We start from the raw sequence: 20,089 nt of genomic DNA, 5'->3' as shown, positions 1-20,089 counted from the left end.
TTAATTAATGAACCAGGTGCATTGTGACCCGCGACAGCAGTAGCCCCTTTAAAATTTTAGTGTTTTTTTTTTTGCATGACACCGGAGTACTGCAGTAAAAGTAACGAAAGAAGCGCTTTGACGCCATGGATCAAGGCCACAAAATTACAGAACCACGGTCTTGTGTTATGATTTTGTTATCGCGGAGGTGTTGGGGATGTTTCTTGGGAGACTTACGGCCGTGCCCGCGCAAGTGCGAAATCTACGGTCGCGCATGTTGACGTTGTGAGGCCTGATACCTTCGCCAAGACCGTCCTCGCCTTCTTTCGGTCCTCGTCAACCCTTCATAGGATGTCTGATGCACAAGGCATGCACGTGTAAACACAGTACAACGACAGGAGCCCGCGTCGACGCATTAGAAAAAGAAGCATGGCACTAATATCCTCTGTAATCTAAATGCAAAGGCACACGGAGGCACTTAAGAGCTTCAAAGATTCGCACACACAATCTCGGAGGCTGTGACGCGTCTGAGGGTTTATTCTGACCGTAAGAAAAGTGTTTTTCTGACACCGTGATTCTGACAATTTGGCGGTGCGGAGCGCATGCCCACGCTTGCGTTCCCGCGCTCGCACGTGCCTGGCGCATCTTCCAGGACAGCACCGACAGCACCTCTTCGTAACTGTGCGGTAGCATACGTTCGTATCAAACGTCACTGGGTGAAAATTGGTTCGCAACAACCGTACTCCATTGCATTGCAGGCTAATGGGCCTTGGCCGGGACCAATGAAAAATTCGTATCACCCCGAAATTCATATCAGCTGTGATTGTATCACCGAGGTTTCACTGTAGTGGCTGGAGGAAATGTATAACTTTGTTAGTCAACCAACTGTCGGCTGTGTGCTAAAGATACCGACAATTGTTTTACAGACTGCTGAGGCGCGCTGCTCATTGGGGCACCCTGCAAAGAAAACTTGTAAAAGATATCAGAACTGAGCTGTAATCGATACATTGTCGGTAATTTGAGGATCCCAGCGGCCCTCCATATAGTATGTCGAGCAACTGCAACGGTAGGCGATTACTGCAAGATTCTACCCTTCATATGCACTCTGAGAACGGTGTTGCCTGTGCATGTATTTCGGAGGCCAAACAAACAGAATACTGCATAGTCGACGATGATGGCATTATGTACATAGCATAGAAATTCTACTTGACAAGCGCCGGTGTGTTGAAGTGAAAGACGTCGTCGGTCTCATAAAAATAGCGTCGGCTGTATGAAGTAGGCGTTCTTGCAACGATGATGGCCGACCTTAAACGCGACACATATCAACAATATATCTACAGCATAAGCTCCTTGTATCAGATGGCTGTTGTAATAAAAAAACCTCGATGTTGGCAATAGTGCCAACTATCAACGTGGCAGTGACAAGTGGAGATAACGCGACGTAGTTAACACAGCATCTCGAAGTTCACAGCCCGCATGTACGACGCTTGCATACGGCATTTGAACTAAATAAATATTGCCTATACTTAGGCGTGGGGAGTCAGAGATCGCTCAAGTCTGTTCATGGACGTATTTTAGAACTCCACAAAGTGTCTTTTACTAAGTGATGGGATACGCACACCGCAAAGACGACAGAAATAATTTATTTACCCTACTTCCTGTAAAGTAATGAAATGTATAGCTACCATTTAAATATTAATCACCATCAACATGTCTTATCATATTTATTACTTTTTGTTAATACATATTTATACTGCCTCACCCTCCGCATAAATACTGCCCTATGACCGCTGGCTTCTTGTCCGATTTGCAGCAATCGGTGAGCGCAGTTATATAAGGTAAAATCAGAAAAAAAAGTTATGACGGCGGTATTCGCAGTGCGGAGAATGCTGCTATCGTTGTAAAGAAATTCAGAGCCGATGGAGTCACTGAAGTGCGCTGCCGTTTCTTTTCTTTTTTTTTCATTCTCTGCCTGTGTTACGCAAGTAACTATAATCTAAACCAATCTCAAACGCTGACATTTGCATTAGGTAAATTAAAAAAATATATAAGCTTCGTCCTCGAATTTACCTTGCTCGACTCGGACACTAGAGGCACCGCGCACGAAACATTGCCCTGGTGTCACAAGGTAAGCCTTGTTCATCTCCGATACAGAGCTGAAACTCTGAAATAACAATAATCGTCGCGCATTCCTTTAATTGCAAACACACATTGAACTAATTGAACTAACGGCTCCCGTCGACAAACCACACGGGGACACCAGTGCACCTTTTCATCCAATCATCGTCGCACCTGGGCGCACCAGTGCGCACTGGTGCGATTTTTCGAAGATTCCATTAATGTTTTCACGGCTGTACCTGTCCATTCTTCCTGTTATGTTGACCCTTGTGGAAATTTCGAAAAAAAAAATACCAAGAAAATAACGGTCACATTTTATTTATTAATTTACGCCGACGATTTAGCCATCAGAGGGTGGCCGTGCTATGTGAAGGATCATACAATAGCTTTTAACACGGAATGGAAGGTAATGCTGCGTTGCTCGTGCGCACACTCGCTGACTGAATCGTGTCGTGAAGGCCCTACACTCTTAATCATGTCCTGCTTAAAGTTGCAGTCTATAGCCCGGAAACGAGACGAAAAATCTAACGCCTATAGACTGTTTGTTTAGCCGGCACAACCTGTAGGCGGCGCCGCCCGTAGCCGTCCCGCGGCGCAGTAGTTTTCTCAGCGGCTCATCTCATAGGCGGGACCCAAATAGGCCGGAGATTTTTCGTCTCGAATCCCGGCTAGTTACGAGGCCGGCTATGGAGATCTCCTCGTTCCGCGTGAGCCTAGCTACGGTGTGTCCCAACTACGGCACGTCCTAGCTATAGGCGGTGTAAGAAGCGGCGAAACAAAAAATTGATTTTAAGCCACCTTTTAAGCTCTAATCGGGGATTTGGAGGCTTAGACACATATTTCATGATATACATAATCCATATACACATATTACACTCAGAAGTAAACCACAGAACAATTCACAACAAACACCCGCGGATTCGAACTCGCGAACACTCGATCAGCAAGCGCGTACGCTAACCACTACACCAAGCATGCCGCGGCGACAGCATTGTAAAAGAACGGGGATTTATATGTACCAATGGGTCGCTACACACTGGCGTATTAGTGCAGTGGAGATCGTTATTATACATGCAGCGTTCACTGATACGTGAGGAGACATTTTTTAAATGACATTCGTGAAAATATATACGGGGTCACTCAAGTTATTGCTCGGAGCATGCTTGAAGCGAATTTGCGTGCTTGGTATAAAAGATAAAACTGTTCCGCATATATTTGGCACTGGCACCTCAGTGACATTTAAGGAATCTTAGCGTGCATAATACCCCAGTTCTATTCACGTAAGCCGCCAGCCTGTTGCCTTTCGTGGATTGAACGAGTTTTCAACGTCAAGATTCGCTTGCCGTGGGACGTGAGCTCGGAATCCATCCGTGCCAACCGCACAGCGACGTAGCCGTAGCAACGACGTAGCAACGACGGAGAATAGCCGTGTTCTAAGTAACGTCGCTGGCCGCTTCACCGCCGATGGTTTCCGGGCCGGTAGCCGATATCGTCACTAAGCCTATTCAGTTTATTTCGAAGCCGTAGTCGACGGTGCTTCAGAACAAAGCGCTCACGCTCATATGCCAGGATCTTTTACTTCCTACCGTTGTTGGCTCGACCCTCTCCGCGTAATAATTACACACTGAGATGAACATGCGCTGATAACCGTGGTATTGTCGGCAATGTGTATAATATGCGAACACGCTCGAGCAGGTGCGGTGTGCCGCGCACGCACTGCAGATGAACTTCACTTGTAAAGGAACTCGTCTTGGTTCTAAACGTTGGATAGTGCACGTCGCTTCCCCTCAAACGAATGACACTATTCCCGCAGATATTATTTTTGCTTCAACAGAAAGTGCGGCCCACGTTTCGGTCGACCATGGAAGCGAGGAGGTAGAGCTGACTGCATGCAGCTTCGCGGTCGCTCGGAGGACTGCGCCGCGGAAGAAATGCCTCTCACATGCGCTTACTTTGGACGACACTCGCGCGACAGACGAGACTCGTGAAGTGGACTGTCCACGCTAAAGACATGGCGGCTCGGCATTCGCCGTTGTCTGACACGCAGTGCGCAGGCGGGAATTGGCTGCTAACATGAACAGGATCTTATATCCGGCAGTAGTTATCGCCGAAATATTTGCGACGTTCTGTTACGACTCCATCAGTGGCCATATTTTTTAGAACATCTCGATTCATGCGTGTATAGCGGTCCCGCCGCGCAATTTAAATCACCTCATACTCGTCTCAAAGCGTGGCTAAACTCACACTGGATGATACAATATTTTTCACATAAGTTTACTAGAATATTTTCTGGAAGCGCGAGTCCATGCAATGTACTATACGCAGTATTTGTGCGAAAGGCACCTTCATGGGCATGCAGAGCCTAACTGTATACAAGTTTCACCTTTCAATAAATTTTTGGAATATTTCGCAGCGATTTATACGGTGGTACACGCAAAATTGGCGAGCTACATCCGCACAGCTGCATTTGCATGCGCACGCGACTGTTAGTTTGTTGTGCTATAGAGTGCATGGGATAGCCTTCTGGGGTTTTTTACTTGTACACGCACTTAATTTTTTTATGTGTGGATTACTGAGAGGTGTTGCGCACACAAGAAATCCAGAACGTAGTATAGTGGTGCATTAATGGAAAATGAATTTGACATCATCGAGTAATAGGTTCTAGTGTTGCAGAGCTATGCGCAGATGCTAAAAGACAACGTATGGTCTATGAAGGATGCAACTTTTGGTGCAAGCTGGATTTTTAATTTTTTTTATTGCACACATACAAAGCGGTTTCGCCTCGGTGTGGCAGTCGTCACGAGGAACTTAAACTGCTAAACTATGATATATTATCCCAAGAAAGTTAACGTAGAGTGGCCATTTGTCGAACATGAGGTTGTTTAACGATTTCTAAACTTTTTAGGCCAATGAAGCGATGTTATTACGAGGTACACCCACCGGCGTGCGCACTTCACGCTGGCACATATGTACGTTCCAGAGGACGGTAATTTAAGTATGCAAATATTGTTTTCCAGACTTAGGCATTGCTTACCATGGATTTAGGAGAAAAGCGTGAACGGTTTTGCGAAATCTAGAAACCTCGTGGGAGCTCTACTGCTCGCACTTGATTTCGACAGCATGCCGTTGCTTTTAATAGAGCATTAAATTAGATATGTACATTTCACGGCAAACGATTCGCGCATTTGTCCAAGGAAGCATTTTGTTTTTCATCATTACGACCTATTTATGTCCACTTGAGGGCGAAGGGTCTCTTCACTAATCCCCCACTGATCCTATCCAGCGTCTTCATTACTATTTTTTGGTGTGTTTGTGGCATGCACAATAACCAAGAAAGCAGTCAGGTTGCAGTATCCTAATGCGGACTCCTTTGACGTCAAATGGCACGCCGTGTAGTGGTTGATTATTGGCTAATGGAGTTTTAGAATTGTGTACGCAGACGTGCGTTGGCTGGGCACGTACGCTATACTGTATTCGGAAAGTAACGTGCGTATACCAGTGTCTATTCTTGACAGATGCGCAGTGGCAACAAACACAAGAAATTGTGCACACGAAGCTCTGGGTACCGAGTTTTAATAGTGCCTAATTTTAACCACTTGGATTTTTTTTAACGTGACCCGACTACATCACATAGGAGAGTTTTTACGCTCAGTTTCCCTTGATGTTTCCTAGAGTAACACTACAAGTAACTTGGAAACTATAAGCATGAGTATGTTTAGACATGCGTATAAAACTTCGCATCCTTTTTTTTTCAGTAACGGCGGTTAAAGCATGGACGCACCATATCCGTCGTAAATGTATCGTTCAGCGGAATCATTTTCGTTGAGAATGACTTGACTGGCCCTATCAGCTTCATAGTTCAACAGTACCTGCTGTGTCTAGCGTGTATAAGCATGCGAGAAACAGGTACTACTCACGTGTAAAAATAAGTATTTATTGTAAAAGAATACAAACAGCGCTAAAAGCAATGCTCAGCGCTGAAGGAAACGATAAACGTGACATCCGATATTCTGGTGCTTTTGATCGTTTTTGATGTTTCAATGATCGTTTCTTTTGATCGTTTCAATGTTTCTTCAGCAGCTTCCCGCCGTCAAAACACCTGGGAAACAACTGGGTATTTCTCATTGCACTCTGCACAAGACGAAGCATTGAGCATACCCAGTTGGGTATGTGAGGACCTTAATATAGTACAATGTCAAGCACAAAATAATCGTATCGTACATCGTCAAGCACAAATTTCTCTAGAACTGTGCCAACCGAACGTTTCAAGTTCTCTTGCACTTGATCGCAGTAGAAAGGATTGTTGTCGTACTCCCTCCAAAACTCCGGGGTCAGGCGATGGGCGGGCTGCTGGCATGTCATCCTGACGAAAAAAAAAAGCAAGAAGACAAATTCGACGTTATGTTCTTAGATCACCTGCCCTTTTCGCCCATCACACAAAAACTTCTACTTGGGAAGCGGTTGTTCTCATTCTGTTGTACACCTTGTCGAATTTTGTTTAAATAGATAGTGTCACAGAAGTTGGAAATTACAAAAGTGTTTTCAGAAGCTGCTAATGAAGCTTTCTTATAGTATTTTAACCATAAGCTTACCACAGTTATGAAAGAAAGCTTAACATCAGTTCCTCAGAAATACTCGTCGACCTCCACGAAATAAATACATGCGGGCATTGAAACGTCTGACCGAAGATGGCTGACTTTGTTGAGCTTCTCCATGAAAACTTCCCAGTTTTCTTAAAAGTGAAGCTCTGTTTCGATGTCGGCTGCAAGTCAAAACCACAGCACAGCCGCATTTGATGAGAATCACGTACAAGGAAAGCAGTTTAACAATAGACTCACGATTCATTCGTTAAGTAATAAAGTGGCAGGTAAACTTGGCTTGAAACTTGGTTGCACACTATTGCACAATATTGCAAACGAATTAACTTTAATACCAGGGGAATGCCAGTTACGGCAAATATTTGAATGGTAGGAGCCAATGCATGATTAAAATTAATTCGCTGCGGCGGGTCAATGCTCGGCTGCGATATTTAGATGGGAGGAGTGAAACACACACACACACAAAAAGAAAATGAATGAAAACATAAAGAAAGATCGTATGCTCAGTTACGGCATTGTAAACAACACCACGGCCGGTGTTGCTGCTGCTGCTGGAGACCCTGCAAGGTGTGAGCTCCTGGCCAGTTACTCGATAAAATTGCGCCTGGCTTTGTGTCAGAAGTTTTTGTCACCTGCAAACGTATTCAAATTCTGTCTGTACTACTATCACGAGGATGAACAACAATTATATCCCTTATTACGACTGCTGTATGCACTTCACTTCTCTGTAATAACATTAACAATGAGCAATCCAACATAAATAATAAGCTGCCAACGAACAACAGTACTTTTATACAACCACGGTTATATATCGCTGTTGCATCGCATGAAATGATAGATGAGAGAACAAAAATGCCATCAACTAGCTAACGCCTAAATTACATATGACGCATTACTTTACCTTCATCGAGATTTGGCAGTTTGCACAGGCACCACAGCCGGTGCATGATGCACTGATGTACTTGCCCACACTTGACATGGCACTGCATAAGACGAATGGGCAAATGTGACCAGACCCACAGAAATAAGTGAAGGGACCACAGTAAATACGCACATGTATTCACGGCATGAATGAGGCTGGCTTTAAAACTTGTTAGAAATTCGGCCGCAAACCGCGTTTTAAAGACTGTCGCTATTCAGAAAGTGAAATTGCTGATTTTGCCTCCTAAAAACATGACATGAAGCTAGTCGCATCTATGAGCGCCTGATCCAATGAAACCTACTAACGTCTTCGGTACTGGTAAGTGCAGTTTCATTACTTTTTGATTGTGGAAAAATTTTTCCGCTTCCTAAAGGTAAAAAAAAAGAAATGTAAATGCCAAATATATAACGACCTACAATGCAAGCAGATCCTAATATCGTTCAGCTGCTAGCAAAAATATGCTTCCTTTGATTGACGCACTGTATCATTGACCATAAAATGCAGAGAACAGTTGCTAGCCGAAAGATAAGAAGCCACGCGAGAGCTAAAATTACACAGCTTGTCAAGCAACACGCATTGATCATCTCGGTGACACCTGTCAAGAGCGACGAAAGCGTCTCAACTGTATGAGAGTTCACAATAAATGCGACCCGCGCGATAACACGTGCGCGACTATAGAGACGGATGACGATTACAACAAAGATAAGCACTCGTATGCTCCTAAGTTACTCGTACGCATGCTCGTATAGTTATTTCAAAAGCCGGCAAAAGAATATTCTGGCGGTTCAATGCGTCATTCATATACATAAGCGCAAGCATGCAACAATGTGAACGCTAACAGCACGAACATATATGTGAAGAAAGAACAGCACTCACCACAGGCAGGTATGATGCGCCGGGCTGTGTCCGCAGTGTGCGCACCAGCTAGACAGAAATGGCGCGAAAGCGTCGTGTAATCCTGCGTCAACAGCTTGCGTGCAGCCATTGCACGTCCAAGGGGATGTCGCTATGTCCTCGCAACACCCCCTTAATATTGAGATAAGAGAACTTTTCCATGGCGGCCGAGTACCGGCTCACGCGGCACGCTCAACAAACCACACCAACCTATCAAACATCCGCCGCTGTCGTAGAATGCGCTAGAACTAACCCATGTCGCGCCAAGAATGCAACCCCTTCCCGTCGCACAATATCTTCGAACTCTCGTTTTTAGGTCCTTCCTTTCTTTTCTCTGCGCAAAAACAGCAGAAGCGGAGTGCAACGGAGAGCGTAGCGGCCCGTATTCCCTTTCAGGCACGCAAGAGACAGTGCGTAGTTGTAGCGTAGTTAGCTCCATGCGTATACCTCCTCGCAGCATAGCTCGCCTTTGCGGCGGACGCTGTCGGCGCATGCGTATACACCGACCCTTGCGCCGACAAGTTATAACACGTGGGAGCATACGCTGAGCTGTAGCCAGGATTCTCATTACGCGGCCCGCACCGACGCGCCACTAATACTGCAGGCCGTCTAAAGGGGCGGTGAAGGGTGCACGTTTTTTATATACACTTGTCACGGCTAATTCCTTTTCGAAGGCCTACTATAGCCGGGAGTTTTCCTGAGTTTTGAAGCGTCCCGCCTACAGGGCATGCGTTAGCCAGATTTGATTAAGAGTGTAGCTCTTGCTTGGGCGACCAGGCTCAGAGCAGATGGGCATTGCGCGAAGAAGAGAGCAGCGGCAACGGAGCGTTTTTGCCCTATAGTATGCGCAGAGTCAAACCTTAGTTATCTACCCGTGTGGTCGGCTTCCGAACCACACTGGTTATCCCTTTGGCTGACCGTCTTACAAGGGCGTTGAGGAAGGCAATATGTCCATTATTTTCTTGTTCCATGGTGAACTGGATGCTTGGAACAAGAGTTCAGATGCTCGAGGAAAGGCACCACGTCTTGGCGATGGATCACACAAAAGCAGATTCTACAGTGATCTGCAAGATGAGAGTTGCCTGATGCCTTAACAGATGCGTGTGTGTTCTCTAAGGCGGTCGTTCACGCATCTTCCCGACTGGCCTATGTAGACTTTTCCACCAAGAAAAAGGTGTCATATATACCACTCCCATTACGCACTTCCCGAACATGTTTCTGTGTTTTACGGAGCAAGCTTTCGAACCTATGGGCTTATTAACGCGTGGACACAGGCTTGCTAGTTTGGTTTTCGCCGAAAATTTCACGTCTACCCTGTATCTATTACCAACGTGCTTTAGGTTGTGTGCCAACTTGTGTACGTATGGAATGACAGCCATTTTCCCTCGCTTATTTGTCTCCGAACTGGATCTTTGTTTTTTTGCCCTTTATTTTCTCTGGCTAGGGCCGTGCACACTGAGAAAATTAACTGTTTCGGGTAACCTGCCTTTTGGAATTTTTCCACCTGACTCTTGAAACTTTCACTGATTAGATGCCCACACGATTTCTGCAAGCTGACATAAAACAAGATTTCACTATTCCCCTCTTTACCAACTTTGAGTGCCCAGACGCGTAATCTAGGACTGGCTTAGCGCTTCTTGGTTGATAACACCAGCAGATGTGTTCCCCACCAATTTCAATTTTAAATCCAAGAATTGCAACTCGTTATTTTTAGGCTGCTCGGTAGTGAACTCAAGGCCCATGCTACTTTCCTTAAACACCTTTAACACGTTCACTACCTCTCGGGAAGGATCAATGCCATGTGTGAATATCAGGAAGTCATCCACATACCTGAAGATATGTTTAACAATTCCAGAAATGTGCTGCTCAATTCCTTTGTCAAACCTGCCTGGTTTGCCCGGTTTCACAAGCCTGGTTTACCGTTTAGGGCTATTGTTTCTGAGAGGGATACCTGGCAAAAAGTGGTGTCCAGTTATTTGCAAAGGAACTTGGAGGCCTTACTGTGGATGATCCTTATCGTCTAAAAAATTCAATGCAATTGGCAAAGTTTTTTCAGAATGTATCCATGTCGTAGTTATGCCTTCAGCATTGACATTCAGGATTTGTTCTACTCCATACCTCACGATAAAATGATGGTGACCGTAAAGGACTGCATTACTATCCAAAATGACGAAATGGATTTTGCGAAAAATCCCGTGTCAACGTAGCATCATTCCTGGAGCTGCTGTCGTTTTATTTAAGGTCTACCTTTCTTTCATGGGAAGTTAGGCCTTTCATCCAGCGATCTGGAATATGTATAGGCTCATCTGTAGCGCCTATCCTTAGCGAAATTTTTTTGAGTAAATTTGACAAAGGAATTGAGCAGCACATTTCTGGAATTGTTAAACATATCTTCAGGTATGTGGATGACTTCCTGATATTCACACATGGCATTGATCCTTCCCGAGAGGTAGTGAACGTGTTAAAGGTGTTTAAGGAAAGTAGCATGGGCCTTGAGTTCACTACCGAGCAGCCTAAAAATAACGAGTTGCAATTCTTGGATTTAAAATTGAAATTTTGGTGGGGAACACATCTGCTGGTGTTATCAACCAAGAAGCGCTAAGCCAGTCCTAGATTACGCGTCTGGGCACTCAAAGTTGGTAAGAGGGGAATAGTGAAATCTTGTTTTATGTCAGCTTTGCAGAAATCGTGTGGGCATCTAATCAGTGAAAGTTTCAAGAGTCAGGTGGAAAAATTCCAAAAGGCAGGTTACCCGAAACAGTTATTTTCTTCAGTGTGCACGGCCCTAGCCAGAGAAATAAAGGGCAAAAAACAAAGATCCAGTTCGGAGACAAATAAGCGAGGGAAATGGCTGTCATTCCATACGTACACAAGTTGGCACACAACCTAAAGCACGTTGGTAATAGATACAGGGTAGACGTGAAATTTTCGGCGAAAACCAAACTAGCAAGCCTGTGTCCACGCGTTAATAAGCCCATAGGTTCGAAAGCTTGCTCCGTAAAACACAGAAACATGTTCGTGAAGTGCGTAATGGGAGTGGTATATATGACACCTTTTTCTTGTGGAAAAGTCTACATAGGCCAGTCGGGAAGATGCGTGAACGACCGCCTTAGAGAACACCACGCATCTGTTAAGGCATCAGGCAACTCTCATCTTGCAGATCACTGTACAATCTGCGGATGTTACCCCGTGTTTAAAGAAACAGAAATAATATTTCGGCACAAGGATCAGCTAACACGTGAGATAGTGGAATCTTACCACATCCGAAAGAGGGGACATGATTGTGTTAGCCAAGCTACGAATGTTCTGCACGATAAAGAATACGCGTATCTCGACACTTAGTATTTGCAAAATATATTAAATGACAACAGCAACTATTATGCAATCCCGATACGAGTGGTTTCTGTTGCACCCTGTTCTGTTGCACATGCGCGAAGAGCCATGTAACCGCTTTAAATACCTTTTTTCTGTCCAATAAAACTTCAGTTGTGAGAGCAAGCGCTGTCCTTGTCAGTCTCTTCTGTCCGTCTGTTTTTTGGTGCGCTTCAACAAAATTTTCAATTATGAACGTAATCCAACTGGCCCAACTTACCATCTTGCTACAAGCTTTTGAAGCTGGTTACGGTGGTTGCTTAAAGCACTCTGATAGGCATATGGACCAGCATTCACGAATATTTCGTATACTCTGCAATTGTTTCAGCTAATCCTAACGATGGTCGTATTATTATCGAGGGAGGCCATCCAATGACAGAGATCAAATACCAGCAAGAAGATTTGTGAATTTGGCCCTCGTTCCATTCATTTTTCAAGAGTGGCATCACCTGTACCTGCGGCTTCTCGACTACGACCAATTAGAAGACAAATACTCTATTCGCTTGCTAAATGTTATTCACAGCAATCAAGGCGGCACCAGGAGAATTTAAGAAGGGTGCGCAAAAGGTGTTCTTGCGGTAATCCCGTTCATGGGATAACGCTATGACAAAGAAACGTTGCTCTCCTAAACGATGTGAATTCTGTTGTCGACCAGGCGCAAGCCGAGGGCGATTTACTCAGTCCTTCGTAAGCGCCTGAGCAGACAGGGGTCACGGAAACAGACGTAATCGGCCGCCAAGCAGACGGCTAATATTTGCCTCCAATAAATCGGGTCGCTCTACCGCATGCATTTGTCATGTAGGCGCAGTTGCATTAGGCAGACGGGCTCCTGTTTGAACATTAGGCTTTGGGGGCACCAAAGCTCGCTCAAAGGAGCCGTATGTATAGGTGGCATATTTTTGTCAATGTAAGCGCGAGCCACTTTGACTCATGATCCTGTATCTATGTACCGATGGAGTTTAGCTGAATAGACAGCTATGGTTTTTCACATTAAAGGATGTTTCCATATGTGTTAGTCATGCCTTTATAACTTGGTTAAGCAGCCAAGTGGTATCCCTTTGAGAAATCGTTTCATTAATCCTGCTGATTCTTTGCGTCGTTCGGACGCAGTTTACACGCTCTAATTCGTATTGATCTTTAGAACTTGCATCTTGTTTTTAGACGATAGCTTTTGATGTACTTCGACAATAAATATCTAAAGTCAGCACTCGTGCGGCCAACTACTTTTTCCGTGCTATCGTGTTGTGCGCAATTCAGCCAATGTTAAAGAAGAACCAATGTTATAACGTTTTGCAGCCAGTATGTATGCGGACATAAAACTAAATAATAATTTTCGTTTGCACTGTACATTCTGTCGAAACTTTTCTCTCATATAGTCTTCTGTTCATTAAATGCGAAGCATTTCTTGGCGAACCCAACACACTTTGAGCGTTTCTTTCTTTCTTTCTTTCTTTCTTTCTTTCTTTCTTTCTTTCTTTCTTTCTTTCTTTCTTTCTTTCTTTCTTTCTTTCTTTCTTTCTTTCTTTCTTTCTATCTATCTATCTATCTATCTATCTATCTATCTATCTATCTATCTATCTATCTATCTATCTATCTATCTATCTATCTATCTATCTATCTATCTATCTATCTATCTATCTATCCGCCTAAGTCTGGGTGCTCTCCTGATCGCCTCCTTAACTTGGTGTAGACCAAAATTGGCATGGGAGGGTAAAAGGGTTTGACGAATATGACTGTCTGGTCATGACATGAACAACGTAAAAATCTTGTCCCGTACGTCGTGAAACCCTTTCCCCGTATACCACGGGCCGCGGTATACGGGTATGCGCCACTGGTGACTGACAGTTTATATCTACCCAGGAACGGGGAGAACAGACATTGATAATTTAAATGCGAGATAGTTAAGAAAAACCGACATCGGCAGCGTTGACCTGACGAATGTAAGGAGTAAAAATTAGGATCCCAACAGGAATCGGACCCAAGCATTCTGCGTGGCAGTCAGGTATTCTACCACAGAGCCACGCCAGGCCAGGTCTAGAAACTGCTTTGGAAAGCCACTCTATGCAGGTGTAATGCCGATGCAGCGTCAATTGTAGTTGTAGTGTTGGCTATCTAATTTTATAACAAAGCAATAAACACTACATATATCATGTAGGTTAACGTCAGTTGTGGTTCCAGTGTTGACTTCGCTTTTGTAGCAGTCTAATAAACATTACATTTTTGTTCCTACGATTCAGCAATCTATATTTAAGCGTTGCTCGACCCCGGAGGAATCCTCTAACTAAGTTACGTAAGATATTCACATCATCGCACCTTAAAGTGCACTTCATTTCGATAGTACTGACGTCTGTGCTCTAACGTGAGTTCTGACGTTACGTCAGACCACAAGTTACCCTTTAAATGCCAGTGTTGTCGACTTGCCTGGTAAGCCCACGACGCGCATACGACTACTACACTTACAAAAACTCGTCCTTACAACTCGTAACGCATGGCTCAAAGCCAAAAAATGCTGCATAGAACTACTCGCTGTCTGCTTCGCATGAAAGCGATTCCTACAAGGCGTGGGATCTGCTGATTTTTTACCATGCACACTACGCAACATGGTGGTGTAAACGTTTATCTCGTCGGGATCACAGTGCATGAAATTATCGAGCCTTATGTACATCAAAGAAAGAGAAACTGAATGAGAGTCTATGTATTCAGCACATTTAACATAGATGCAGCAGAACAGGCAAATGTAATACGTTTAACTGCACGTTTAGCAGACAGCTGTACGTTTAGCAGGTGGGACGTCAGTGTCTGACCTATTAATGAGAAATGGCCTGCAATCTGTTTTTGCCCCCTAAAGATTTTCTTCCAATTATTTAATGGTCATTTAAATGCTGACACTTCAGGTATTATTCGGCACTCCTCTGGTAATGCCACTCACAAGCGACACAGTAAAACTATAGCTCCTAAAACTTCATGGATTAACCGCTACAAGTATTCCTTTTTTTGCGATAACTCTCAATGATTGGAATAAACTTACAACTGATATTGCATTACATAGCACGCTGTCATTGTTTGAAAACAGCTTCACATAAGCTCTCACTAATTATTGCATTGTATAATACGTTATATTGTAATTATTGCAAATAGTGTTTCAGAGTATACTCGTGTATATCGCATTTTATTTATTGTTTTAATGTATCTTGATTGTTTGTTTCGTGTCTGTAGCTTTTGTCTAATATTCCCACCCTGCGATGGTCTTTCAAGTGAAAGATCGCAGTATCTATAAATAAATAAATAAATAAATAAATAAATAAATAAATAAATAAATAAATAAATAAATAAATAAATAAATAAATAAATAAATAAATAAATGACGTTGGTAAGTTGAATTCACGGCTTGTGATACTTATGACTCTTTTTTTCAACAAGCAATAGTTGCCCTTCAGTTTATCATTGTGTATTATTGTTTGGTTCAGCAAATGCGAGAACAAAACCTGTAATTTACTTTGTTGCACGAACTTTTGAGGAGAGAATATAAACTGTGCATCATAACAGCATGTGTACTGTGCAAGCAATTAGCAAGAAACGTTTTAATAAGCATTTAACCAGTAGGGTAGAAAGAGTGAGAATCGCATCATCGAAGCTATGCCGAACTGTTAATGACAGCTTTTCAAGCAACCAACGTATACACATTTACACTTGTTAAAATGTGCAGCCTTGATGCGCGTGTCGTCAATGCCTCGTCCGTGTGCCTGTTCTTTTTACTAAATCTTGTATGTACGACGATTAACATCTTGCAGGAAAACCAAGGTAGCTTCAATCGAGACCCACCAGCTCACTGGGTCAAGACTGCCCGCTGCCAAGTTCCTGAACAAAAGAGACCAGAGATGGCTTCAAGGACGACGTATGTGGTAGAACGGTGGAAGAAGGCACGGCAGGATTGTGCAGGTATAGGCAACGAAGGAATCTCTGAGGCTACGCTCTACGAGCCTCTTTGTCGGATGACGTGCTCAGCAGACGATTCCGTCCGTTCCTCTCGCATGTGCTGCGAGCATGAATGCCAACACGCATCAGTCGGCACGACTCAAGTACGCTGTTGCGTTTCTGGATTTGTGCCGATGGTAGTAACCGTGGCTTAACTCAGGATCCAACACAGCTGTATCCTTAGAAACTGGTTTCCTTAGCACTTGAAGTCGATCTTCCACATAACTCCTCGAACCAAAAGTTCTTATAACTTACTTGTTTCTGCCTATCAATTTATGCAACACTCATAACGGAACGAATGAGGTGCAGTGATTTGTGGAGTAATCTTCCAGCGCACGCTAATCGACTAAGGACGCCCTTCAAATGGCCATTTTTTTTCTCGCCTTAATGAGATCGTGTTGCTAAATCCTCTTTCCCGTTTTCGTCGCATGTGTAATCCAACTAACTAGCACAGATCAGCTACTTCGGAACGGGTTCATATGCGACGTAACAAGATAGAAAGGAAGGGAGGGGGGGTGTATGCAAATACAAGCGTGTGGCAATTTAGCTATCTTGGGTAAATTCATAGCGTCAGCTAAACGCAATAAATTACGCTGCCAAACTATTTGAAAAGACGTTGATTTACATAAGAAAAAAGTCGATGTCAGCATGAAGGACTGTGCCCTGTAGTCAGCTAGTCAAAGTTGGGGCAAGGGGAGCAACAGGAAAATACTATCTTCAGAAAAACAGCGCAGCAGGACGAGGCACCAAGAAAGAAATGGCGAAAACGAGCGCTCGTTTTCGTCATTTCTTTCTTGGTGCCTCGGCCTGCTGCGCAGTTTTTTCTGAATATGTTCCCGTACCAACTTGCCCAGCTTTCAATCCTTGTTAGGAAAATACTAAAGTGATGATTATGAGATAAAAATGAATAATTAAACACTAAGCGTGCTCATTACTCTCGAATATCCACTGGGTAATCTCTAAAGAAAGTGAGAATGACCTTTGTGACCTGACATACAGGCCACAAAGGACTCAAACGAATACTTCGAGGAAGTGCCAAAAATGAAATCATGGATTGCTATTTTGTCTCAAGTACAGCGATCAGGCTCAAACCATAGGCCAAGAGAGTCTTCGGCAGGGTATAGTTTCATACTTCGAACTGGCCGTATGGCCGATAGGCTGGAGACAGTGGTGAGCAAAGTGTTAAGCCGAAGTCTCGGTGGCTTTTAATAGCGTTGTGTAGCGCCCCGACATATGGCCGGTGATAATGCTTGCCTTGTAGAATCTAGTAACCTGCTGTGGTAATGTGCATAATGTAGTACGAAAGTTGCGTTAGCATCTGTCCTGCGAAACGAGGCGACGTTGAAATAGTGTTGCGAAAAACCAATTCTGCCTCCGCGTGGCGACTTCATCTCCAACCCACCGAATTGTTCATTGTGACGTGTTATAGCGAGATCAAAGCATCAGCGAACAGACAACACTGGGATGATGAAAGCAGTCGCTGGGATTTAACCGAGGTCGTCGATTTATTAGTGCAAACATGCACTATTGAGGTATATGCCATCGACACGTGATAGCGCAAGTTGACTCAGACCACGTGGCGTTATGCTTTATTTTTTGTCGAGACGAGAAATTTAATCACACAGCAGCTGCTTTGAAAGCAGCCACGCTGACGGGCTTCAAAATGCAGTTAGGGCGCAGCACGCAGAGCTAAATTGTTCGTTACGAAATGGAGCTCATGAAGAAATCCGGCCTGAACACGTCAGGACTGCGTTTTCATGTACCCATAAAAAGCCACAAGAATATATGTGAAACTGAAGACAAGTTCGCGAGGGTTGGTTGTGAACGAGAGCATAATGAATTACAGCCGCAAATAAAAAGGCTCCGCATTTTGGTATTTTTCATCAACGATCATCCTGTACCACAGACACAAAGGTTTAAAGCGAACTGTATTAAATAAGAGGCCTATGTAATTCACCATGAGATCTCGATGGTACAGCGGCCCGCGCAATTCCGGCTCAACTCTTTTGTTGGTACCGCTATTGTGACGTTAACTATAGTAGTGGTGGCCTCTTCTCGGTGTAGTCCTCAGTAAGTTTAATGGCCCGTAAAATTAAATCTAGGTCTATGAATGAATCTGCTTACAGGAGTCTCAAATTCTCCAGAGCAGCAATGACGGTCTTCTGCGCTGCTTCCCAGTGATGAGTTATCTTTACAAATATATATATATATATAATATATATATATATATTAATAGATATATATTATATATATATTATATATCTATATATATATATATCTATATATATATATAATAATTTGGCATGGTACACATCGGCAAACCAAGCATTTACTGGAATAACTGCGTGCATATGTTATAAAAAGCTTATGCCCCATGGCTCGAGATTGGTGCGCGCCTAGGAAGAAGTATCAAGTGGAGGTCATGTGCATGAAATGGAGCACTATTGAAACCCACCTGGTTCACTTTGCTGCTGTTCGTCTAACAACGGCAGATACCGCCAAGTGCATCTCGCACAATTTTTCGTCGTGGCACCTCAAGACGTGCTAGCTTACCTGATTATATGCGCCATTTCGAGCTCAATGCTCTCTTACCTGTCCACAGAATGCATTACGTGGAATACCTCGGGCAGCTAATCTTCAAGAACCACATCGACCCGGTGCCCATATTCGACGTTGAAGAGCTGGAGCTGGTGCTGAAGCGCGCAAATATCCGGCTGCCGTCGCGCTACAAGCTGTCGGATCGCGAATACCAGGACGTCCTCATCAAGGTAATGCACCAACAGTCGTAACACCAGAAGTGCAGCTAGCGGCCGCGGCTGAGTGCTCGTAGCATCGCGGTGCCGCTGCTATACGTCCCCGTACACGAAAGGCTGCCAGCAGAGCGCCGGCGCTCGTCGGCGCCAACCGCACGAGAGCAGAATGGGTCGTTATTCTTTGCCCTTCCCGATCTCCCACTTACCCTTTCTGAGAAGGTGGTGGTTTGTTATCGCGCTTCTCGGGAATAAAAGCAATGCTCATAGAATCCGACGTTCAGCAAAGCGGTTGACTTTTGGGAGAGGTGACGTAGGTTTTCATGAAGACACGAGTAAGTTTCTACCGTGTCGGCGGTGTAGACGCTGCGATTGCTTGTGCAGGCACGCCACTGAAAACCAACAGCAGCCTCGAGTTGTAGTTGTTACGCTACGACGCGTGCTCATTGACACGCTTTTCTATGTTTCTAGTCTGTTCCGATACCTGTCAAGCGTACCTCCTAGATTCCTTGACTCATCGAGCTCTCCGCATTTACAATACTGAAGATGTCAATTTCCACGTTTGCCATGAGTATTTTGTCGCTTCGGTACGATGATCGGCACGCTGCTTAGCATTACGTTAGTCTCGGTGGAAATACCTCGGTGACTTTACAGCAAGAAAATGGACGCGTACGGCCCTCACTGCGACAATTAAAGGGCCTTTTAATGAATGCTTGCGCACGCACTGACTTAAATAGAATGCGATTTGAATGGGTGATGAACGGCTGCCTTTGCGCTGCATATTATTTTGTAAGGCAGCTGAATGGATGCGCCTCGCGTTTCTATCGCAAATATGTTGCTATATATATTTCACTTTCCCCTCTTATTCAGTGAACAGTGGATAGTGTATACTCTACGTGATTTAATAGTGCTGTAACTATCTGTTACTTTCAGGTTATCAACACCGATGTGCCACTGGAAAAAAGTGCTGGCTTAAACCAATGACGCAAGGTTACATCATAATGCGACGTCTTAGGGCCGAGGTGCAACACTAAGAACATCAACTCTCGGTGTTCTGAAAAAACAAAATGCAACATCATTTTTTTTTTGCTTTTTTTAAACACGACTGTTTCCCTCAGAATCATTGATCTCACTCATGGCGAAGTGGCATTCTGGCACCAGTCGTCTACATAAGCAGCCAGTGTTGCCTGAAATCGTGCGTTGGTGGCAACACAAATATCGGGATTGCTTGTAAGTATTCATCGTGATTTTTGGAGACTGGAACTTTGTAAGTGGTTGCCGAGCGAAGCGGATCGATATCCGTGAAGAGGTGGAGCAAAATCTGTAACAAGCACCGAAGCTTCAGACTCTAAAACGGAGGGGGAAAAAAAGAAAAAGAAAAGCTACATTTACAACGTGCTACTCCTCCTGAAACATTAACATCAAAGTTAAAGTAGTCTAGAACTGTCTCGATGAAAGTATAAACTGAAATACAAAGTGCA

At 44.1% G+C, this 20,089-nt stretch overlaps 1 long non-coding RNA gene across 1 annotated transcript; it reads left to right on the top strand.

The window, feature by feature from the left end:
- The first annotated feature begins 15,654 nt into the window (after nucleotides 1-15,654).
- Nucleotides 15,655-19,676, top strand: LOC119376856 (uncharacterized). Its single transcript, XR_005180675.2, has 3 exons — nucleotides 15,655-15,822; nucleotides 18,461-18,626; nucleotides 19,542-19,676. It is a non-coding gene; the product is annotated as an uncharacterized LOC119376856 (long non-coding RNA).
- The last annotated feature ends 413 nt before the right edge of the window (nucleotides 19,677-20,089 follow it).

Source organism: Rhipicephalus sanguineus, unplaced genomic scaffold (genome assembly GCF_013339695.2).
Source record: "Rhipicephalus sanguineus isolate Rsan-2018 unplaced genomic scaffold, BIME_Rsan_1.4 Seq25, whole genome shotgun sequence".
In the NCBI taxonomy this organism is placed as follows: Eukaryota; Metazoa; Arthropoda; class Arachnida; order Ixodida; family Ixodidae; genus Rhipicephalus; species Rhipicephalus sanguineus.
The sequence above is the reverse complement of the archived record's forward strand: the minus strand, read 5'-3'. Positions and strand labels throughout refer to the sequence as shown.